The sequence below is a fragment of the Lutjanus erythropterus genome, chromosome 21, assembly GCF_056507025.1.
Source record: "Lutjanus erythropterus isolate fLutEry1 chromosome 21, fLutEry1.hap2, whole genome shotgun sequence".
Lineage (NCBI taxonomy): Eukaryota > Metazoa > Chordata > Actinopteri > Lutjaniformes > Lutjanidae > Lutjanus > Lutjanus erythropterus.
The window spans coordinates 21,044,763-21,068,538 of NC_139337.1; the positions used below are offsets into that span (position 1 = coordinate 21,044,763).

Below are 23,776 nucleotides of genomic sequence, written 5' to 3' on the forward strand. Positions count from 1 at the left end.
GCGTGAAGGATGCAAGGCAGTAATTAGATACTTATATTATTAAAGTGTAATCTATGGCCCAGATCACGGTGCTATAATTGACTCCCCCAGTCTTTCGAGGCAGTGCTTTTGAATCTCCAATGGTTTCAGTGATGTGTGTGTGTGGACATGTCTGTCAGGGAGGCCTAATGTAACTATAAGAAAAATGTCAGTGCTGAAAAAGCCGGTGTATTTTATTCTGATAAAAGGATAGATGCAGGGGCGAGGAACAAGAAGCTATTTTTTTTAAAAGAAAGAATAAAATCAAGTTTAATAAAAATGGAAATTAACCCTCCCCAAATAAATTATGGCTCTTAAGAAACCGTAATAAAAGTAAAAGCATAAAAAAATTATGCAATATATCCAAAAATGCAAACCCAGGCCGTTTTTTTGACATTAAACTGCCCTCCCTGAGAGCTACAAAACACAGACAATGAAGCAATTTGTGATGTGAAACAAAACCTGCTGCCTCTCTATTGTTAATGAATTGCAGATTGGCTTTGGTGATTCAATCTGCCAAGTTGTTTGTTTGAGCTTTTACAGCCAAATAAGCTTCATTTCATTATAATGCTAACGTTTATGAACCAGACAAAGAACCAATATCTCTGTAAAATGCCCCCGGGTGCTGGATTTGTGTCCACAAACTCTGGTCTCCTGTTCTGTGTCAGTGGAGAAGATTAAGGATTTTTTTTTTTGCTCTGTTGTGTATAGATCCTATCTTCACCAAGGCTGAATTCTGTAGAAATTCAGGGTCTTAGATTACACACAGCAATTTCCGAATGCTGCTGAGAATGGTTTTTGGCAGTTAAATCCCTGAGGGTGACTCTCTATTAGTAACAAGTTATTTTTAACACGATAAATTCTGAATGCTTTTACTGTTATTGTCTCTGTGGCTCCTGGTGGGCCCGTTACTCTGCTGCTAAAGCATTTAAACACCCACTGACTCTCACTTGATGATGTGTTCATGATCGTCTGTTGTCTGTCTTCAAAACACGTGAAAAAAAGTGGTTTCAAATCTTCAAGTATATTTAACTAACATAAAATATTTTTGAGTAAATAGGCAGCGATCGAACTGACAGATCATCTTCAGACATGTTTTATGATTTATTCCTTATTGGAATTATGTCTGAAGCAGTTTTTCTGCACTCAAAAAAACAGACAATTACCTTTACTACTTCTGCCTCATTGATTTTATGAATATGCAAGTGTTTTTTCTGTTTTATCTGTTGGATATGAGATATCACTGAAAGGTTCGTTCTCAGTGTAACAACCAAATATTCTTCAGGACCACATGATTGTGTTTTGTTCAGGTTTGACTGACAATAGGACACACACAGATTGCATTGCTTGCCCACTGCTCCGACTATCGAAGTGTGTTATCAATACCTAGTCAGATGACGGATGCTATAAGTAACTAAAAGTGTCTGCTTTGTTTAGCAGCGGCAGCAGAGTCGCTGCACAGTGTAGCGGGGGTCATTTAACACTGTAGACTAATCACAGCCTGACATGAGGTTGCTTGACAACTGGATATGGTTATAAAGACTGAAATACCAGAACACCAGACATACTTTATTGATCCTGGGGTGAAAATGTTCACATTACAGATGCTCGAAATCAAGAATAGGAAAATATGTTGCATAAGTAGAAAATATAAAATAAAAGGTGTGCAAAGAAGAAAAGAAAATATATAAACAATAAAATATGTAAAGATGTGTCCCTTATTTTCCAGTTGTTACTACACAAAATTAATTATTGCACAGAGTAATTGCACCGTTTGGTTATTGTGCAGGAATTGCAGTCAGTCAGCACCTGTACACCGGAGAGGCAATTATACAACACAGTGCATTACAACTTTATTAATCCCACCACGGACAATTTATTGGAGCAGCATCTTATGCACAAAAAATAAACAGTAATGGAGCCCCAGAAATGCAGCTGTGGGGTGTCCGTGGACATAAAAATGAATTTTCTGTTGTTCGATACATTACCAGAAAGCTGTTAGCTTGTGCTAATTTGTCATATTTAATACTGGCTTTGCTAGCCCAAGATAACGTTACAGATATTGAGCATATTGAGCATCATCGCTGATATCGTTTATTTAATCTGTAACGCTGCTGTACTTAATAACCACTCATTAACATTTACTGTGGCATCCCTAACTGGCAATAGCATTTTCCTGAAAACATACAGCTGTAAGCAAATAACCAACAAATGTCAACAATTGGGGAGAATTTGTGACATCAGCTCTATCAGAACTCTTCCAGGGTGAGAAATGCGCAATATCAATAGTTAGCAGGCTTCTAACATAAGCAGAAAATCATGTGTTCACAAAGGAACCCATTGCTTAAAGTAAAATCAGACTGAGAAAATGTTTCTCCAGGGCCTTGAAATTAGAACATAGTGCCTGATTGTGCAGCCAAAATAATAATGGAAATGCATAATGTGACAGGTATGTCATTAAAATGTATTTATCGGTTTAATTACATTTTAAAATATTTAATAGCCTTTGGCATGAAGTGCAAACCAAAGTCTTCACATTATTAACTGGAGGAAACCTTTTCCCTTTACACCTTAACAGTTTTCGACTTTTACTTCACACATAACTTCCTTTATTCTTTACTCAAATCCCCTTACTGAGGGAGCAGATACTCCTCCTGGGGTCTATACAAAACAAAACATAACATATAAAACAGGACATAATACATGAAACAAAAACATCAACATGCATGCACATGTTGACAAGTAGAAGTCAAGTAAGAAACTAAACATTACATCAAATTGCATTCCATCACAGACGGATGGATGGATGGATGGATGGATGAATGGATGGATGGATGGATGGATGGAAAGATGATAGATAGAGGGGTGTAGTTTATTGAACACAAATTGGGAAAGTCTTGTGTTACAGTGGCAGGTTATCCAAATACTAAACAATATATGAAAGCATAAGAAAAGAGAAATATATATAACACAAGTAAATTGAAATATCTCAATAGAAATTAGAGGAAAAAACAAAGCATACCTATGGAAAATAACACGGCTATCTATAGGATATCTATATACACAAAAAGAATATAGTATATACATTACTGACACACTAAAATATAAAAAAAATTACATTATGTACAATAGACATGAGTGCAAAGTTGGGGAGTGGATTTATTTTGCTCAGGTCGGTAATTAAGGTTGGGGTTTTTGTTAATGTTTTTTTTTTTTAGTAGCCTTACTGGGTGCTTTAATGACAGTTTGGTTGCTTGTTGTAACGGACGTTCTTAAAGAAAGTCATTAGATTGCGGGCTAAGCTCTCCTCTTCTCCTTTAGCAATGAGCGATGGCGTGCACTCTCTCTGCACTCTGCTTCACACTTCCCTGCATGTGTGTGAGTGTGTGGATACAATACATGTGTACCTGTGGATATCTGTCCTGAATAATGCACCTGCTTTGACTGCATCTTTCTATCCCCATGACACTGCCGCTGTCTTTGTGGGTAGTCGTTCCATCTCTGGAGCCCATCACAGTACAGTGCGTCGAGCCTTCAGGGCTGTCATGTTTCAGAGAATAGCTCTGTTTTCCTCACTTTCCCAAACTCCCACCTCTACTTCCCCTCCTCATCTCCCTCCCCTCTTGCAATTGTATGAAGTGAAGGGACAAGTAACCGCTTTGAAAGACTTCATTTCGGTGAATAATACATTACATCTCTTCACCTGGAGCAAATTTAACTTCCGTTCCATCTCTGAAATGGTTTTGTGGAGGAGTCTTTGAAAGTTGTACTCTGTGTGAAATTACTCCGGTATTTCTTCTTTTCTTTTTTCTTCCTTTTTACCCCTATAGCTACCTCAAAAGATGTACCACTGCAGGCATCAAATGAAAGACAAAGAGGCAGTAAAATGTCTTTTGTTTCCGCTCGGTGAAAATTTGTTCAAGAAAGCTGGTATCACAGATAATAGGTGCTGGGTGTACAGTATGTGTGTGGGTGCAGTAAAGCAGGCTGGTCTGCACTTTCACACACTGTTGGAAAGGAAATGGTGATGATAATCTGTCTCTTTCAGTCTGATGTATCTATTCTGCCAGTGATTTCGAAGACGAAAACGGAAGAGGGATCTGCGCTCGTTCATCAGGTGTTTACAGTGGAAGGCCAGTCTGAAAAAAAAGAAAGATCCTGTACATCATTATAATGAGAAACTGTCTCAAAATAATGAGTTAATATCTCAAAATAATGAGTTAATATCTCAAAATAATGACTTAGTATTGAAAAATAATGACTTAGTATTGAAAAATAATGACTTAGTATTGAAAAATAATGACTTAGTATTGAAAAATGACTTAATATTCCAAAATAATGTGTCTGTTTCTCAAAATAACAAGTTAGTATTTCAAAACGAGTTAATATTGCAAAATTAATTCGTTCATATTGCAAAATTATGAGTTAGTATTTCAAAATAATGAGTTAGTATCTTAATATAATGAGGTAATATTTCAAAATAATGAGTTAGTATCTCAAAATAATGAGTTAGTTTCTCAAAATAATGAGTTAGTATTTCAAAATAATGAGTTAGTATCTCAAAATAATGATTTAGTAGATCAAAATAATGAGCTAGGTTGTCAAAATAATGAGTTATTATTGAAAAATGAGTTAATATTGCAAAATAATGAGTCAGTTTCTCAAAATAATGAGTTAGTATGTCAAAACAATTAGTTCATATTGCAAAATAATGAGTTCGAATTTCAAAATAATGAGTTAGTTTTTCAAAATAATGATTTAGTATCTCAAAATAATGAGTTAGTTTGTCAAAATAATGAGAAACCTTTTCAAAATTTTCTCACTATAATGACTCACATGATCTTTTTTCTCATCAGATTGGTGAAATTGGCTTCCATAGGTTAAAGATTGCAGTTGACAAGAGGTTATATGTTGCAGACGTACAAACTGACAGAGCTATTGAATTTCCCTTTCATGAGTCTGGTATGTACACTTGTTTCATATCACCCCTGCCTGCTGTAGCCCAGTTTCCAACCCTAAAGTGTACACCAGAATTCAAGAAGGACAGAAAATTGAGCTTTTGCAAGTGAGGCTCAAAGCAAAAAAACATATCACGGCAGCATAGGATGGCATTGTTTGTTCCACTATTCTCCTATCTTATGACTGTCACAGCCACAAACACATTTTTACAAGCACACACTCACAAATGCATGCCATACAGGGGCGAGCTGAGCTGAGAGAGGTGAGCTGTCTGTCAGACCGCGATGTGAAATTCATTTTTAAAAAGATAGTTAAAGCTCAAATGTGGTGAGAACTACATTGTAGGAATAGTCAGCTCACCGTTCAGTCAGGCTTCAGAACACTGGACAAAATGTGCTTTGAAAGCCTAGACTGTCTGCCTCTCGCCAATTTCTCTCCTTTCCTCTTCAGTTCAGTCTCAATTTCAAGGTACATTATTGCCCACACTTGAGAGTTTCATCATGTCGCTGCAAAATGAAGTGATTATTTACACTAAACTGCATACAGTAATGAGAATACCATTTTCCTGTATTGTGCAATTGATAGTAATTATTGATATATCTGAACACAACCCACCATGAAGCTGAATAATGGACATTTTTCTTCTCCTCTGCATTGTCATGCTTGTTGCTTAAGACCAAGTCCAGTCTCCAGGGAGGTTTGCTGTCCGATGCACAAACCCACACACTTGTCAGTCAGTGGTAGTTTTAGTCTTCAGGAGGCAAAACTTTGGTACAGATTATGCCCATCTGAGAGAAATGTCCAAAGTGGAAGAAATTATGAGAAAAATAATAATGTGAAAAGAAACATAAATCACTTAAGTGCAAAGAGAAGCTCAACCAACCAACTTATGTTGACGTTTTGGTGTCCAAAGATGAAAACTCTACCTTGGTGTGGTGTAGCCGAAATAAGTAAATTCAAAGCAGTGGCCCTTTCAGCGTTATATTGCAATATTCATTTTAATCTGCACATGGATTCCCTCATTTCCCCACAGTCTCTTATTGCACAGACTAACAATTGACTCTAATTTGATACATGGGTGCTCAGTTGTATAGTTGTTCATGCAGAACTTTATCCAGATCCCTTCCATAAAGAGATTGTTCGGATTATTTGAAGTGGGGTTGTATGAGGGATCGATAGTCAGTGTATTAGATGCAGTGGATGACAGTCAGCATGCCCTCAGTTTGAAAAAGCAGAGAGAGGCACCAGCACAGAACCTAAGCAATGTACTACTGTGGACAGGGTCAGCAAAAAAAAGTTATTTTATCCACTTAAAAAAAAAAGTCCATCTAAAAAGATCAATACCAGTCTAAGAGTATGCTATATTTAGACTATTTTCACTGCTTTACTTTGCTGCGAGACAGCCTTTTCCAACAGGAGACCACCATTATATAAGCCAAATACTCCATGGGTATTTGTTAGTTGCAGTGAAAATTATTCTAAATCTAACGTATCCTTAAAGTGATTTTTTTTTTGCCTTTTGTTGCTGACCCTGTCCACGGCAGTGCAGGCTTAGCTTCTGTTCTGGTGCCTCGTGCGGCCCCACTTCAAATAATCTGAACTATCTATTTAAGTAGGCTTCCATCCCTGCCTCTTCTGCTAGAAACCAGAGGTAACAACTGAGGGGAGCAGCACTTAAATCACTCTGTGCAGAGAGTCAGAAATACAGTATAACATAAGACAGAACTCATAAACATGATAAGATTATAGGGAAAACAATAGCAATTAAAGTTAAACTCCACTTTAATGGACATATCCATCTCTCATATGGCTCTCACTGATGACTAGAAAAAACTCAAAGCTCATCATTTTACCTTTAGCCGCTTAAACAATTAAAGCTCTCATAACAAAGGTGTACCTTGATGCTTTATTTTTCTGCCGTCCTCCAGAGAAAGAGTTTTCTTATTTATCTGTGTGAACGCAAACAGATTAAGGCTTCATATAGGAAGGATTTAATGATGTCTGCACACCGAAGGTCAAACTGGCCCACTAGCTGATCAGTACAGAGACGAGGAACATAGTTAATAGTTAATAACAGATATCAAATACTGACGGCAACATGGGAATTACATAAGCTGTAAATAATGAATTTCCACCACAGTCTAGAAAAGACCAAGGGGAATTTATCATGATGTAGACTGGCCAATACTCCCTCAGCAGAGAGAGGGTTGAGTGGATTTCAGTTAAATGTTTGTGCATGCGTGTGTATATGTGCAATATATGAAGATGAAATGCAAGCCTCATATGTCTTGGCAGTTTCTGAGAAGTCATATTTTTGTGGCATTTGATGGTGTAGTAAAACTTAATGACATCTTTAAGACAAGTCCAAATGGTACGGCTTTACCAACCAACCACATATGACAGTTTAATGTAATGTTACAACATGAAGCTAAACAGCTTCTTTAAATGTGATAATGTCAGGTTGTCACCGCAGACACATGGACAGTTTACACTGTCTAAGTTAATGTCATGTTGCCATAACAAAGACATTTTTGCCTTGGTTATGTCAAGTTGTCATAACAAAGACATCATAGCAATGTCAACAATGTCAAACAGCATTATTTCATACTGGTACTCACTTTTGACTAAGCGAGTGATAGATGTTATTCTTTATAATAGCAGTTAACTGGCTTTACTGTGTCATTCTAAGTGTGAGCTGCAGTAACATATTGTTTGATTCATTCATGACTCTGTCTACTCAGTAGAAACCATAACGTGTTTTTAAAATAGCTAGTATGGTTTATCAACTTGCACCATCTACTGGTGTGCAGTGGAAATGCAGTGATCTGACCAGAAGCAGGGATAACACGAATCCCCACTTCATTAAAAAAAAAAAAAAAAAAAAGAATGACCACAGTTCTCACCCACATTATAAAGGTGTAATGTAATGACAGTCATATCCACACCCTTGGAATAGTGTTACCATTTAATCTTTTTTTATCTAAGCCTAAAAAAAAACCTTGCCTTGCACCCCTATTCTGGAAATAGCAATTTTTTACTTTGCTTTAATAGTTTGGAAAAAATAGAAAACAAGGTTAGCTTCTCTAGGGGCAAAAACCATAAAAGAGGTTTGTGTGATATTGAAAAGGTTTTGCAGTTTATGCACAGACTGCTTGTGTTTGTGTTAAGTAGTCCACCCTTGTTTGGAACCGCGAAATAACTAAACAGGGCCAGAAGGGTAAAAAGTTGCCTTGTGCCTAATGAAACTGGCAAGCTGCCAACATTTGTGCCTCCCCGGCTTTGCACCGGCATGGAAAATAGCCCTATGTTTGTTTCTGTTTTCAGAGCCACTATTTAAGATTGGACCTTGTAGCCTATACATGTTGATATGATCTCACTTAAAGGGCTTATCAGTCCTCTGAGGTCCACTGAAATTAAAACTTTAGAAACTGCTATTTATTAGTTTAATTCAAATCTGGGAATCAGTCATATGCCTAAAATATAGACCAAGGAACTGTACAGACTCACATTTCCTCAATGCCACAAACTGACAATGGCTTGCGACAGACTAATCAGCTGAAAACAACATTAAATTATAACAAATGACGCCATGTCAGTGTTTAAAATCCTTTCTCTTGTGTTTTGTTTGTTTCTGTCTTTTTCTTTTCTTTTGCCCATATGTAACTCTTTGCCCAAGCAGTATCACAAGCAGTCAGATGCACGCGCAATGTCACACTGCCGGTTCTCAGTCTCGGTCTGTCTCCTTGGCTTTGATGAGGGCTGGAGGTGACAGGGCACCCCCGGGGAGATCTGAGACCCGGTCACAGTGAGCAGTCTGGGGCCCCTAGGCTTTGAACGTTGGCCAGTTATGTCCTCTTCAAGCCCTTTCAGTTTGAATATCATTATTTTTCCTCAGCCCGGCGCACAGTAATAGTTTTATTTTGCTTTTGGCATAACATGTGCTTATCTATTATTAGTGGTAGCTGTGGCTGCAGAGATGTACAGTATCCTGATCACAAGGTCTCTAGACTTTTGCCTTTCCTCTGTGTATATTTGAATAACCGTCCTGCTTCCCATACTGACTTAATGTCATGAAAAGGGCAGATACTGTGTTCTGTGGAGATTTTTTTTGCCACTTCATGGCTCTATGCATGGCAAGGTTGCACGGTTGACCGGTCCTCCACTTTGATCCAGAGAGAAATCTCAATTGACTGTTGGACAGATTTCCATGAAATTATGCACAGATATTTGTGGTCCCCAGTGGATGAATCCTGCTGACTTTGGTGATCCCTTACCTTTTCATCTAGCATCAGCAGCAAGCTGAAAGTTTTGGTTCAGAGTGAAATATCACACGCTGTGTTTGCTACAGATATTCAAGGTTCATAGAGGAAAAAATGCTGATGACTTTGATGATCTCCTGACATTTTATTTGGCACAGTCCTCAGGCTAATACATTTGACTAAAACTAATGACATTCCTAACCTAAGCTGTACTGTGTTTTTAGTGCTAATTAGTAAATGCTAGAATGCTAACACACTAAAACTAAAAGACTAATCAGTCAGCCAGTTAATCAGGCGGATTATCTGGCATTTTGAGATCACTGGCATTAACCGATGCCTGCCCTCACAAGGCCAGTGTCTGCGGATGTATCTGCAGGCAGCCTTGGACCAATGTTAGTGCTCCACTTTGTGAGTTTTTGGAAAGTGGAAAAAAAAAACTTTACATAGCATCCGGCTGTACACATTTGCCATTGTCTCCCATCATAAGCCTTGGCTCCACCAGGCACATCACATCTGTCTGTCTTTGATCCATTCTTCATATGGCTTCATGCCCCACCAGCAGCAATTATGATTATGTTGATGAGTTCAGATTTTGTTGATTTGGTTAGTAGTCAAATAGTTTCTTTTCTGTCTTAGTCTTAGATAGTTTTACAATCCTAAGTCCGCATGAAGCCTTCTTTTTGGAAATTGACCGTGCCATTCCTGTGTCTGACTTCCTGCCTGGCTCAGCTTGCTCTGTGCATTCGTCAAAAATAGACTCAGCACGTAGTCTCCGCAGAGCAGAGTGGAGAGATGCTTCCGAGGTGCACTGAGACGCTTCTGGTGGAGTCGCAAGCATTGTGTAGAGTGGCTGCAATCTGCTCAGGGGGCACAGCGCAGCCACAACATTTGTCCCTGTTGGATTCAAGGAGTAAATGTCAGCAAATGTAATCTACAACAGTTACTGTCTAGCGTTAAATACATATTACGTCATAATATACAGAATAATACATTGAATGACATCTGAAATACTGCACCCCACTCTCATATGAATACCAGCCAGGGCCTGAAATCTACACCATAACCCAATGTATTTTTCTATTTAATTAATAAATAAAAACTCAATCTAAACCAACAAGTTACTGGCTAAGATAACCACATATATTAGATTGTAATGTGCATGAAGTAATGGAATTATTAATGGCCTTTTCTTTGTTTTGATATCGATATTGATCATCAGCTGCCCTGCTCTCTAAATGCAACAACAACATGCAAACTCCGATTTGAACTCAGGACCTTCTTGCTAACCACTGCACCACCGTACCGCCCATCAGTCAGTCAAGTCTGGTAAATATTATTCTTAATATCAACATGTCAGCATTGTCACATTGAGCTTGTTAGCATGCTGATGTTAGCATTTAGCTAAAAGCACAGCTGCTCCTAAAGTACAGCCTCACTGAGCTGACAGCGTGACTGTAGAATCTTAGTCTTGTTAATTTGCATACTCCGTGGAGCGAGCGCGACGGACAGACAGGGCGGGATGAGAAAAGAGCTCACATGCAAGCCGATGATGTCATTTCAAAATATGTCATGGATGGTCACTGGAGGGCAACTATGCAGGAGACCTCACTCTCCGCTGTAGTACATCTGTATGTGTGTGTCACTGCCCGTGTGTGTGTGTGCTCATATAAATGAGCAGTGTTCAAAACTTGGAGGCTAAGACGTAACAGCTGGAGCCTGGCTAATGACTGGCCTGTTTGTTTTGAGTGGACAGATGGACGGGTGGAAAACCATGTCTCTGATGTCACTCACTCTCCTTCATGCCCCACTGACCTCTTATCACTCTCTCTTCTCTCTTACTCACTCTTTTTTGACATCCATCTGCCTGTAGAGCTGTGATAACATTTTCCAATTGTGGGGGCTGTGTAATACAAGAATAAGGCCACACACACACACACGCACACACCTCCTCCGTCTTGATATATACTGTAGGCGTAGAAGGCTGAAGGAGAGGGGAAAGTCACCCACATATCCTCATGTACACAGGCAAATACACACTGCCCATAATAAAAAGATGTCAGCCCGATGGGATGGGAGATACTTCAAAAGACTCCAAAGATGAATGGCTCCTGCATGGGTTTGCCCCTACTGATAAGGAAAGGAGACAATAAGAGGGAGATAGAGGAAAAAGCACTGGTATATTCTTTATTCTGTCCAGTCAAAGTGATTGCTTTGTAACAAAAGGAAATGGGGAACTATAAGAGAATTTGAAAACCAATCTACAGCGAGGGATGACTTTGGGACTTAGGCAGGGAACAAAGGCTTTTCTGTCTTGCTTTAAAAATGTAACATGTTCTTTAATGGGATTTCCAAAGCAATCTTTGTTGTACAAAAGCTTTCTGAATGTGGAGACCTGTGAAATTATCTGTCTTTTCTTTTGTACTTTTAGGAATGGATCAATGCACCCAGGTGACTGTCTCTGATGTGGTCTGATGTGTCAAGCAAAATGCATCAGTTATTATGTCTACAAACACATTTATTATTAATGTAGCCTGATGATCTGGTGATGGATTGGAGCTATAATACCGTTCCCAGAACACTTTGTCGCCGTTATTTATCAAAACAACCTGCAGTTCTTTTTTTTTTCCCTCTCCCTCCTCTCTTCTTTTCTTCCTCACTTTTCTTCTTCCGCTGTTCCTCCTTGGGTGATTTTCCCTCCCTCACCGTGCTGAAAGTTAAGTCTCATTTCTCATTACATTGAGCTCAGCCCCAGTTGGCGACAAGGTTTAGATGTGCAGCAGCTCTAAGTCACAGCAGAGCCCTGCAAGTTCAGCCAGCCGCGCCGACCATTGATTACGTCTCCTGAGTGTTGAAGAACCAAGCTTCATTTTAACATTTCAGACGGCTCTTTTCTCAGTCAGGGAAAAGGCTTCGCCATCAAAATTCAGCCCGTCCTCGTCCAGCGGTGGCTCCCAGCCCCAAACGGACCTGATCCAGGGCCATCATTTGTGACTTCTGTCTATGGCGGGCAGTGCTGCACTGTCACCACTCAAGTGTAGCTAACTCTGTTTGCTAAGGCTGAAGTTTCCTCTCTACTTCACCATCATTCTATATTCATGAAGGGGAATAGAGTCACTCCCTGCCACTTCACTCTCACAAATAAGGGTGCTAAATAGAACCAGAAAGGGTTCTATGGCTTGTCTCAGTAGAACCATTTTTGGTCCCTGGTAAGACCTTTTGTAACGATTCCACTTGGAACTATTTCAGAAAGCTCTACCCAGAACCTGACATAAAGGGTTATACCTAGAACCATCTGTGAAAAGTTTCACCCAGAACCTTCTATGAGAGATTCCATGGAGAACCTTTCGATGGTGCAATGGTTCCACCCCAAACACTCTCTAGGGATTCTATCCAGAACCTATCTACCTTCCAAGGGTGCTAAAACGAACCCATACAGGGCTTCAACCAAGAAACTTTTTATATTCTGAGAGTTTTATTTAGAACCTACTCTGAGGTTCTACCGAGAATCCCTCTATGGTGTAATGGTTCCACCCAGAACCCTCTCTAGGGATTCTAAAGTTAACGAGAACTCATCCAGGGGTTATACCAGGAACCTTTTTATATTCCACCCAGGGGGTTTTACTGACAATCCTTTTATATTTCAAAGGTTTTGTCTAGAATTCACCCAGGGGTTTCTGTTTAGAACATTTCCACCTTCTAAGGGTGCTGACAAAAACCCACCAAGGCGTTCCTGGAAGAACCTTTTTATATTTTGCCGAAGGACATTCTATCAAGAACCCTTTATATAAAACCTTTTGGTTCCTAGTGGTTCCTACCTAGTACCTTTTATATTCTGCCCAGGGGGTTCTACTGCTAATGCTTTTATGTTCCAAGAGTTTTATCAATAACCCACCCAGTGGGTTCTCCTGGGAGCAGTTCTATGGTGTAATGGTTCCACCCTTTTGTCCAAAAAAAAGTTCTTTATGGAACCTTACATATTACAAATGATGTCAAGGGGTTCTTAAGAAGTAAATGATTCTTGGTAGAACCTCAGCCCTTCAGGAAGAACCCTTTTGGAACCCTTATTTCTAAGAGTGTGGGATAGTCATGCGTTGTTGAGGCTTTGGTGCTTTACTCAGTCTAAGTAAGGGCTTGTTCTGGGATGAGCAGAACCCTAATTGAGGATGTTGCTGTTGGGAACACAGTGAGAGAGATGGATGCTGGGTAAATTCAGTAAATTATGATTCTGACGCTGATCAGACGTGAAACGTTATCTCTTCACATTAGCCTGCCAGAGTTACTCTCTGTGGCACCAGATACAGATAGTCCTCTTTCAGCTCAACTATCAACACTCTGTCTGTGTTGATAATTGAGCTGTGTGTGTGTGTGTGTGTGTGTGTGTGTGTGTGTGCGTGTGTGTGTGTGTGTGTGTGTGTATGCGTGCAGACGATAAACAGGTGAGAGCTTGAGAGCTCACAGGGTGCATGCGGTACTGTTAACACGCCGCTCTCCCCTCTGACACACAGTTCACTGGGTTTCCTCTCACACTGGATTGATAGTCGTGGCAGTGTGCGGAGAGACTGAACAGATTGCCGTGGTAACCGTGCCTGTCAGATCAGCCAATACGGCGAGTTTATCAGGTGGAGATTGACTCTGGACAGGGGTCTCGTGCATCAGAGTCCTGCGCTCCAGCCTCCACTAAAAAGGCCCAGAGGCGCAGCCTAATGGATGTGACGTCAATACGGAGAGGGAGGTGGAGGGCCATTAAAAAGAGCATCAGGGCAATAAAAGATCCCACTTGTGTGTGCATGTGTTTGTGTGTGTGTGTGTGTGTGTCTACTTGGTGTGGGTGTATGAGGGCAGATTGATGCTCTAAATGCAGAGGAGGAGGGGATTTTGCATGAATACCATATGCAAATAGGATAGACAGAGACATAAAGTGGTTTGTTGGTGGTATTTTTGAGTTTATTGTTAAAAGAAATTCGCAGTTAAGCACCAGAGAAGAGGAGAGGAGAGGTTGGAGAGAATATATAGCAAGAACATCAGTATGTGCTGTGTGTATCGCTGGCAGGTGTCTGTGGGCTGAAAGAGGATCCACACATGAGTATGAATAATAAAACAGACATGGGGTGCCTCTGCTGCGCACTGTCTCACACATGCATAAATGCAAACGCACACAAGCGCACATGCACACACACATTTTTCCACTCCGCTGGTGGATGAACAATGCTTTAAGAATGTGGCCTGCATGGAGTCCTCGGAGGGAACGGGAAATTGGTAATGAGGTTTGATGGATGGTACTGATGGGGCTAAATTTGCAACACTGCAGAGAGCCGCGGAGGTAGAGATAGAAAGTGTGTTCGAAACACTCGGGATCCCAATGCTGCATCAGTGCAAGTGCGTGTGTGTGTGTGTTGTTTACGAGGACACCGTGTGTTTGTGTGGGAGAGTTGTGGGGGCTACTCTTTAGAAGCGGAGAGCGCTAATGAACAACTTACCCAGCATCCCTAGCTGCCTAGCGACCTCGCCTCTCAATCACTCTCAATGGGCACCTCTTATTTATAGAGCCATTATTTTTAGCCCTCTATAATTTAAGCCCTCTGCCTCTTGAAGAATTAACAGAAGGAACATTGGAGGGAAAGATGGAGACAGAAAATTGGAGGAGAGAGACGAGAGTCTGAAAAGATGAAAAGATCGACAAATCCATTGCATCAACTCGATTTTTGTTTCCTGGAATAGAAAATTAAGTTTTTTTTTACAGCCTCGTTCTTATTTTTGAACAGTTTTGGCTTTCGTTCCTACCAGTTACAAAAACATTTTACTCACCAAGTTAATCACTGAAAGGCAGCACAAGAGGATCTGGGGGAAGAGACATGAAATGTCAGTCAGGTTGTAAACTCTACTGGCTTGATTCCACCAGGAATGGCTGCGTCACGTTACGGCTGCGCCACGTCAGCTGGAGCTGATCGCTGCCATTCTTCACAACACCTGTGACTTCACCAGCAGCACCTCAGGTCTGTTTTTGACAGATGCCGTATCAATCTGCACAGAGCAGATTGGCCGGGCAGGAAGTAAGACACAGAAAAAGCAGAGAGAATGCAGCCAATTTTCAAAATAAAAGACCTCATACGGACTTGTGATTGTAAAGACAGACAAAAAAGAAACAATTTTACTATGTAACCTGCTTATCCATGGTAGATGCACAAAAAGCAAGGAAGGAGGACCAAGTCAACAAAATCTGAGCCAGTCAACCTAATGAGGTTTTAAACACTCTGCTGCTGAAACACTGCTGGTGGCGGCATGCAAAACTGTGGTGCAGTCGTGCTGCATGCACCGCACCCTGACCCTTCAGCAGAAATACACTGCTAACTGTTACAGCCCTTTTAAAAGTGTTCACCATATTCACAATTACTACTATACTGCATGCAGTTAGGCCTGACGAAGGTGCTAAAATGAATCGCCAAAGCTAGCAGTTATTTTGGGGGTGGGAGTGTTAATGTCTGTACTAAACTTTATGGCAGTCCATCTAATAATAGTTGAGAAAATTTCATTCTGAACCAACAATGTAACCATTCTGAACCAACTGGAGGGAAAGTAAGGGGATCACAGTCAGCGCAGTGACCCATGTTTCCATCCACTGATGTATGCCACTAGCTTGGCTAAAAAATTAAAAGAGAAATTTGGTCTGCAGTCTGTAATTGACATTTACACACAACAGATGTTTTCATTTTTTTGTCTTCCTACCAACTTTGGTGAAACTTAAAGTTTGTTTATAGCCTGTTATCATCTCATGTGACCCAGTTTGTGAAAAAAAAAACTTAAAGGTCAACAGCTTGAGAGGATGCATTCATCTTTTTAGACAATGATCTATTGTTTTCTTTTGTTGGTGACTTCCTCCACTCCCTGTCATTGTTAAGGCACATGCAAACTGTGGTGCCCGTCAAGGTAACACCATGTTAACCTTGTGAGCCATTTATGATTTCTGTCCATCTCATGAATGATGATACGCTCTGCCCTGAATGTTAAGTTCATCACAAGGTTGAAAGGCGTCCATTTTTCTCTGATCGGCGCTGTGAAATCCAAGCTCCCTGTGGTGGTTCTTGTTCGGCCCCAACTGCTTGTTCTTAATGCAGGAAATTATTGGCCAGAGAATGAACAACAGCGTTGGCCAAACACGGACTCCCAATGCACAGATGAGAAAAGAGAGGCAGATTTAATGGTTCAGCAGAATGGGCATACATAGAGAGAGGAGAGGTGGAGGGGGCAGTGCAGGGAGGGGGGTAAAGAGAGAAAAATGGATGTAGACTAACTCACTGTGAGACAATCAAGTGAAATGAGAGAGTGAGTGCTGGAAGATGGTCATTTATTCAGTCTTGAAAGCCTCCGAGCATTGGCTCTGCACAAATCAAGCCCATGAAATCAAATCTTCATCGAAGGCAACTGCGTGCAACTGTTATGTAACTGGTACATAGCTAAGGGTCAGTCTGCACCCACAGAAACGTAGGTTTGTGTGTATGCATGCTCTACATCTGTGTGTGTGTGGCCTCCTGTCTGTTTTCTAACCCCTCTGACTTGGACTGTAGACCCCTGCCTGCAGGCACAACCAGAGGAAAAGAAGAATAGACTTGGCAGGCCTTGAGCTGGCCATCTGTTCTTGTGGATGTGGTCAGTCTGAATTAGGCCCTTCTGTGTGTCTCGAACACATAGACACACACAGATACACAATCCCGTCCTCTTTCTAACTGGCTTTCTCATGTGCTGCATTTCATCGAGCCTCTTACAGGCACAGGCACAGTGCATCTGGCTGTCCAGTCTGCCGTGTCCCGTGGCCATGTGGCTGGACTTCTGTTCAGAGGGTCTGTGGTTTCAGGGAGAAAAACGGGGGGAGGTGGTGGCGGTGGTGGGGGGCTCATATCGATTCATACCCACTAGCAACGCGCCAAGAAGCTGCTTTCATAATCCTGCCTCTTAAATAATTCACCACTCGCCCTCAAAATTTCATCAGCACCTACGTATAGAGAACAATATCCCCCTACAGCAGCAGCATTGTGAGGAAGAAGGTCTGTGTGTGTGCGAGAGGAAGAGGGTGATGAGGCAGCAGTGAGGGAGCAGGTGGGAGATGGTCCGTGATGATACCCTTGTCCAAATCTGAAATCAACGATTACAGGCCACTTGTGCAGCTGCAGCACATGCATCTGTGCCTCTATAAACATGACAGCTTATACCAGCTCCATGCCTGGAGGGTGTGAGGCAGTGGTTTGACACCAGTCTTCATTTTGACAGCAAATTTTGATTCGGTTTTAGTCTCAGTCTTTTGACTAAAATCCTGTTTAGTTATTTATTCGTATTTAGTCATCTTAATTGTTTTAGTTTTAGTCAACTAAATATCAGATCGTGGTCCTCTAAATCTACAGTATTAAAGCTAAGCATACCCTGTACGGTTTTAGAAATGTTTAATTACCACTGTACGAGTCTGTCGTCTGCGAGCCAAAGCTCATGATTTATGTGCTCAGACTGCACAGTCAGCTCCTGGGGAACATTCTGACTTTGACAATTCTCAACAAAGATTTGTCTGAAGAGATATGCTGCCTTGATCATCTGTGCCATCCTGTGCGCCGTGTATCTCCTATATGGACATGCAGGTGCCCGGGAAGACATGGACAGTAAGGCTGGTCCATTTTGCAGAGAGTATTAAAGGTAAGCTTGTCACACTGTCCATATTTTCATGGCACTCTCTGATGCTCTGTTTGCCAAAAAAGGCACTGGTCACGGGGAATTGACTCCATGCTCTGCTTCAACTGTGCAAGAACCTTCTGACATGTCATCCAATCATCCAATGGCCATTCGGGAGCAGTTGGCTGGTCCTTGCTCTCCCCCATAAACGACATGGCAAACCACACTAGACAGAGCCAAAATTCGGTCTGATTCTCAAATGAGTTGTGTGGCTCAAAAAATTGGATCAGAAACGTGTGGATTTTGCAGGTCCCTCAGCAACCATCTTCAAGAGGGAAATTAGGAAAGAACTGTGTGCATCTAACCTCCCGACCAAACAAAGAGATTGGCTCTTTCCAACTTGTCTCCCCCTAACATTTTCATCTTATTTTTATTTCTTGACAAAAGTTTCAGTGGATTTTGTCAACATAAATTAGTTTTTATTTAGTCATCTACTACTACTGTCTACTGTCAACAAAATTAACACCGTCAGACATTTCATCTGATTTGACAGATTCAACTAGGGGTCACGTAGTCCAGTTGGCTGCTATGGCAGCAGACACCCAGCAATACACTTTCCTTATCTTCTCACACCTCCTGTCATCTCTTGCTGTGTTATCTGAAGTCAGTTCCAGAGTGGTCACAGTGTCCTTTTTCAAGTCTCCAGCCAGTGCAGGTCTAATTTACTTGCCTCTATTAACCTGAGGTGAAGTACAAAAGTACAAAAGCAGGCCAGCGTTGCTCATTTTCCTGTAAAACAAAAAGAGAGGGAAAGAGGAAAAAGAAAAGACAAGACAAGGAAATCCCTCCAGTCAGCTCTGCAGGAGGAAATGATAAGCCATTAGCCCAGTGCCTCATATAACACACAAAACAGGCTACTGTTGTTGCTACTGCCTCCTTATGATAACCCACATGCCACTAAGTCCTTTCTCTGAGATCCCCTGATATATTTAGCTGGTGCTGGCAGACACCGCCCTTGATCCTCTACAATAAAAACATGCCACTGTCCAAACGTGACAACCAAACACAGCATCGAGATGCCTTTCAGAGCCCGCCGTGAAAAGAGTTTCACCAGCGCGATCAAAAGGAGGCATTTGATCTCGTATCCTTGAAGCGGTTTTTGGCAAGAGTGAGAGAAAGGAAGGAGGAAGGAAAGAGAAATAAAGCCATAGAAGGAGATTTGTTCTGTGCCGCAATTATGAACAATCTGGCAGCTAAAATACACCCGCATGGTAGTGCCATCAGACAAATCCAGTCACTGAAAGCTTCATCAACAACCTTGTTTTTCAAATTGGGTGGTTTTCACTGACCACAACCCTTTTCATTATGATTTCCCAGTTCGACGTTCACACCAGAGAGCAGTAATGCAGCAAGCTATTATTGTATTTTCATCTAGTGCTAGTCATTAGCAATCATTAAACAGCTTGAGGCTTTAGAGCAATTCAGCGAGGACCTGACTTAGGCAGAGATGTCCATATTTGTTCATGGTTTACACTTTCGCACGATCATTGAGAGTTCTTGCTGATAGCAGAGCCCAGACATCTGAGGAGGTAAATACGACATGGATTTGTTTCAGTTTTCCTAATATAGACCATGTAGCGTTATTTCATTTACAATGCATATAAGACATTTTGAGTAGCTATTATACATTTGCATTGCAAGGCTTTGTGGAAGTTTTACATGGGCAGAGCTTGTGAGCTGGTAATATATCTGCCTGGTAATATATTTGTCAAAAGTAATGTTGTTATTCCCCCAAGGGCAGTAAATCTGCACCACCAAAACTTGTAGTTGGAGTTGGACTTTTCCTCAGACACCTCCCATTCCTGTAAGCAATAAGGGAAACAAAGTAGCATGGAGGTCTATAGATTATAAGCATTGTTTTACAGTCTTTAATCTAAAAAAAAAAAAACTAGCACAGTTTGAAAACATAATAAAATGAACAAAATGTTTTGCCTGGATAAAGCAGTGCAGACATAGTTCAACACTTTTCTCCCCACTAAAAAATAAAAAAAAACTTTTCTAAATATAATGTGTGTTAAAGGGACAGTTCACCCCAAAATCAAAACTACATATTTCCCCCACTGGCCTGTCGTGCTATTTATTAATCTAGATTGTTTTAGTGTGATCTGCAGAGTTTTGGAGATATCGGTTGTAGAGATGTAATGTCTGCCTTCTCTCTAATATACTGTGACTAAATGACATTTGTGGTGTTCAAAGCACCAAAAAATACATTGGAAAAATATAAAACCAGTGTTACCAGTTACTCAAGACAATCCACAGACCTCGTTGTGAGCAGTTTCAAGTAGTTGCAGGAGATGCTACTGCAAGTACTCACAACAAGGCCTGTGGATTATTTTGTGTAACCAGGTCATGATTTTTGGAAAGAGACACTGCTGTTTTGGTTTTTTTTTTGTTTTTGTTTTGGCACTTGGAGCACCACAAGCTGAGTGCCATTTAGTCCCACTAAAGTGGAGAGAAGGCAGACGGCTGATATCTCCAAATCTCTGCAACTCACACCCGCAAAAACCAAGATGGATAAATCGCTCTACCTGCCAGGGGAAAAATATGTATTTTAGATTCTGGGATGTGTCTTCAAAGCCACTGGAAACTCAAGTACACAATAGCCTTCTAGATATGTAATTTAGGGTCTTATTTATATATTAGAAACCATCTAAAATTAATAGAAAATAGTTTAATCAAAATTCTAAATATTGTCATTCATTTTGTCAAATATTGTCCAAATATTACAGGTTTTGGTATACTTTCTTGAAATTGGATTTGCTTTGACATTTATTGAAAAAATATGCATGTAATTCCATGAACCAGCTCTTTAACAGATGCAACAAAACTTGTCTGTTCTCGCTTAATCTGCCTCTTTGAGCCTGAACCAACTCAACAACGGGGAACTGAAGCTGTTATATCACTCCAGACTCATCTGACAAAATAAAAATTACTGTTTTTCTCAGTGGAGTCTGGTGGCAAAGTTTGTAGCTTCAGTTCCCCGTTGAAAAGTCTAACAGCAAAGAGGAGCAGCAAAAAAGTTCTAAATATATATATGTATATATATTTTGGTCCTTTGTGTAGGTGGCTAAGATAAGTTTTGCTGCTGCCCGTGTCTGCAGCTGTTCACAGCAGGACATTGCTTGGCTTCTGTGTGGGACTCCTGAGGGAGATATCAATCAAAATGTGATCTCTCATGCCTACACAGTCTTTGGAAATGCTCTAAACAGAAAAATTAGTTGTTTTTTAACAAGGTTTTGAATTTAGTGCTAGTTTGAAGTGTTATCTGGGTGTTAAATCTCCTCCTCGTAGGCAGCGACTGTTATCTTGCCTTGCTCTGTATCCTGCTAACTCCACTAGACTAAATTTAGGCCGTTTCCCTGTGTCATGCAGAGACATCCAGGTGAACGTCGTGTGAAGGGAAATGAATTCTGTGTGATAATAATATCTTTGGCTCCCACAGCCTCCTCTGCTCCCAACTGTCCTTGGCTATCCACGGGGATCCATCTGGCTGAAATGCTAAAACCCCTCCTGCTAAACTGACACTGTTTGAAACATTGATGCTTGTCAGCTTCCACGGTGAAGGGGTGTCTTTCTCTCCAGCAGTTGACACAGTGAGAAAACGTGGGAGAGACAGAGATATGATAGTGTTATTGCAGTTTTTTTTTCCTTGTTGTTTTTCACCTTTTATTTTATTATTTATGTAGCACAGTAGGATCCTTACACAGGAAAAAACAAATCAGTGGAAGTATACTTAGTACAGCCTACGACACTGAAGCAGAGAAGAGGCACATTGCTGAAAAAACTCACTGCCTTTTGTTGCCTTTTTATTCTTGCTTGCTACATTGCCATGAGAAATGTTGTACTCTTGTCATTTTGAAGTGTGCTTATTCAACTGGATAGATTGATACTATTCTCATATCTGGTCGTTAAGTCTCAGGTCACCGCAAGCAGCTAGTTAGCATAGCTTTGCGCAATGACCAGAAACAGGGGCCTGGATATTTTTACGCTTCTGTTTTTATGAATCGCTTTTCAGGATATTTGCCACACGAGTTAGTGTCTGTTTATGAGTTGAGAAAGAAATCATCAATAAACCTGTAGACAGCGTAGATGATTATAACAGTTAAATTGAGCAATATGTTAATGGAGTCTAGCGGGAAGTGAGACAGGCAGCCACTTAACTCAGAGTCCAGAGTGTGTATTTTTAGAGCAGTGGGCTTTTGTTTTCAGGATGACGGGCTTACTTTTACATCGATCAACTTAAGAGTGTAGGGTTCACTGTTGCTTGTTATCGTCAGTTCATAATGTTGTCTTGCATGTCTTGTTCTTCTGCAGTGCTTCTGCAGCCTGCCTGAGCTTCTCCCCCGGATCTGGAGAGGAAGGGACGGGGGGAAACAACTTGCTTCAACAATATTTTGCATAGTAAATAGGATGTCAACCTAAATAATATCCCCGTCTATGGGCCAGACTCATTTTAGTTGCACAGTTGCTACAAATTGCTCCTTTAATTTTTTTGGGGGAAAAAGTATTTTGAAGACCTCCTGCAGTAACTCTTGGGGTCTTGGACCCCCTGCTGAAGACACTTAATTTAAACCTACAAAATATGACGTGTTAAATCTGCTTCACAGGTGCTGGTAGACAGATGTTTTTTTTTTCCTCTGGATAGACTGCTCACTCTTTATGCTAAACTGAGCTAGCTGCTGGTTACATCTTTATATTTAGAGTTGAGACAGAGAGTGGCATCAATGCTCTCTAACTCTCAGCAAAAAGCATGTATCCCAAAATGTCTGTTTTTTTTCTGTAAGATATTGTGCTCACATTACTACATAAATAATTTAACACGTGTTAACTGAAAGGGAAAAATGTGGGCTATCTTTATTGGCTCCCTCTGGTTTATTTACAGCCTTTCTGTAGAATTGGTCATTAAAAATACATTGCTTAACTAAACATTTCCTTTAACCTCTTCAGGTTAAGTGTGGAATTCAGAGCTTTTACTTAAGTGCTTAGACGCCACCATATTATGACCTTTATCCCACTGAAAGAATTGAATGCATTTAAATTACAGACTGTATTAACGCACAAGCGCATTTCGACATTGTGAAAACGCCAGTGTGATGGCTGTTACTGAGTTTGCGAGTAGTTGGCCTCAAGTCATGACTAGCAGCAATTTCCAAGTTGGCATCACGGAGTATACAGAATTATTTCTGGCCATTATTATCCTGTGGCTCAGATTAAACAACAGAACTGACAACGTGATATTTGGGCATCTGTTGAGTGGGAGATCATTCATCAGTGTGCAATATGGCAGAGCATTTTTAAAGTTTGCCTGGTTAAATGAGATAGGGACCAAAGGATATTATTTCTATGACAATGAACCGTGCTGTTATGTAAATGTGTTCACACAGCCCACTGCAACAGGCACACCACAGATGAACGCTTGACTAATATCACTGATGCACATGCATGTGATAACACACTCCTCTACACACACACACACATGCACACACACACTTACTGTGCCAACTTTATTTTTACCCCGGCTCAAGTGATGTGAAATTTAGGTTAAAGCTGCAGAGTGAGTGGGATTCTCACTCTAGGTTTCAGTAGAATTGACCTAAATACTGCATTCAGAGACTTTGCCATATATGGATTGTTCTTTTGTAACACTGCAGTAATAGGAGTGGAAGCTTATGTTGTATTGTTCTTTGTTTTATCTCCTCATCCACTGTGGAGTCATAACACTGAGAGATGCAGGGCTCGGCACACCTCATGCATGACAACTCATATGCCATTATGTCTCCTATAAAGCCTGGAATTATGACCTAAAATTTATATCTGGAATAAATACA

General features: G+C 40.7%; 1 pseudogene; it reads left to right on the plus strand.

The window, feature by feature from the left end:
- Positions 1–23,776, plus strand: part of LOC146307615 (sodium/hydrogen exchanger 9-like) — a 103,461-nt pseudogene that overhangs the window by 58,698 nt on the left and 20,987 nt on the right.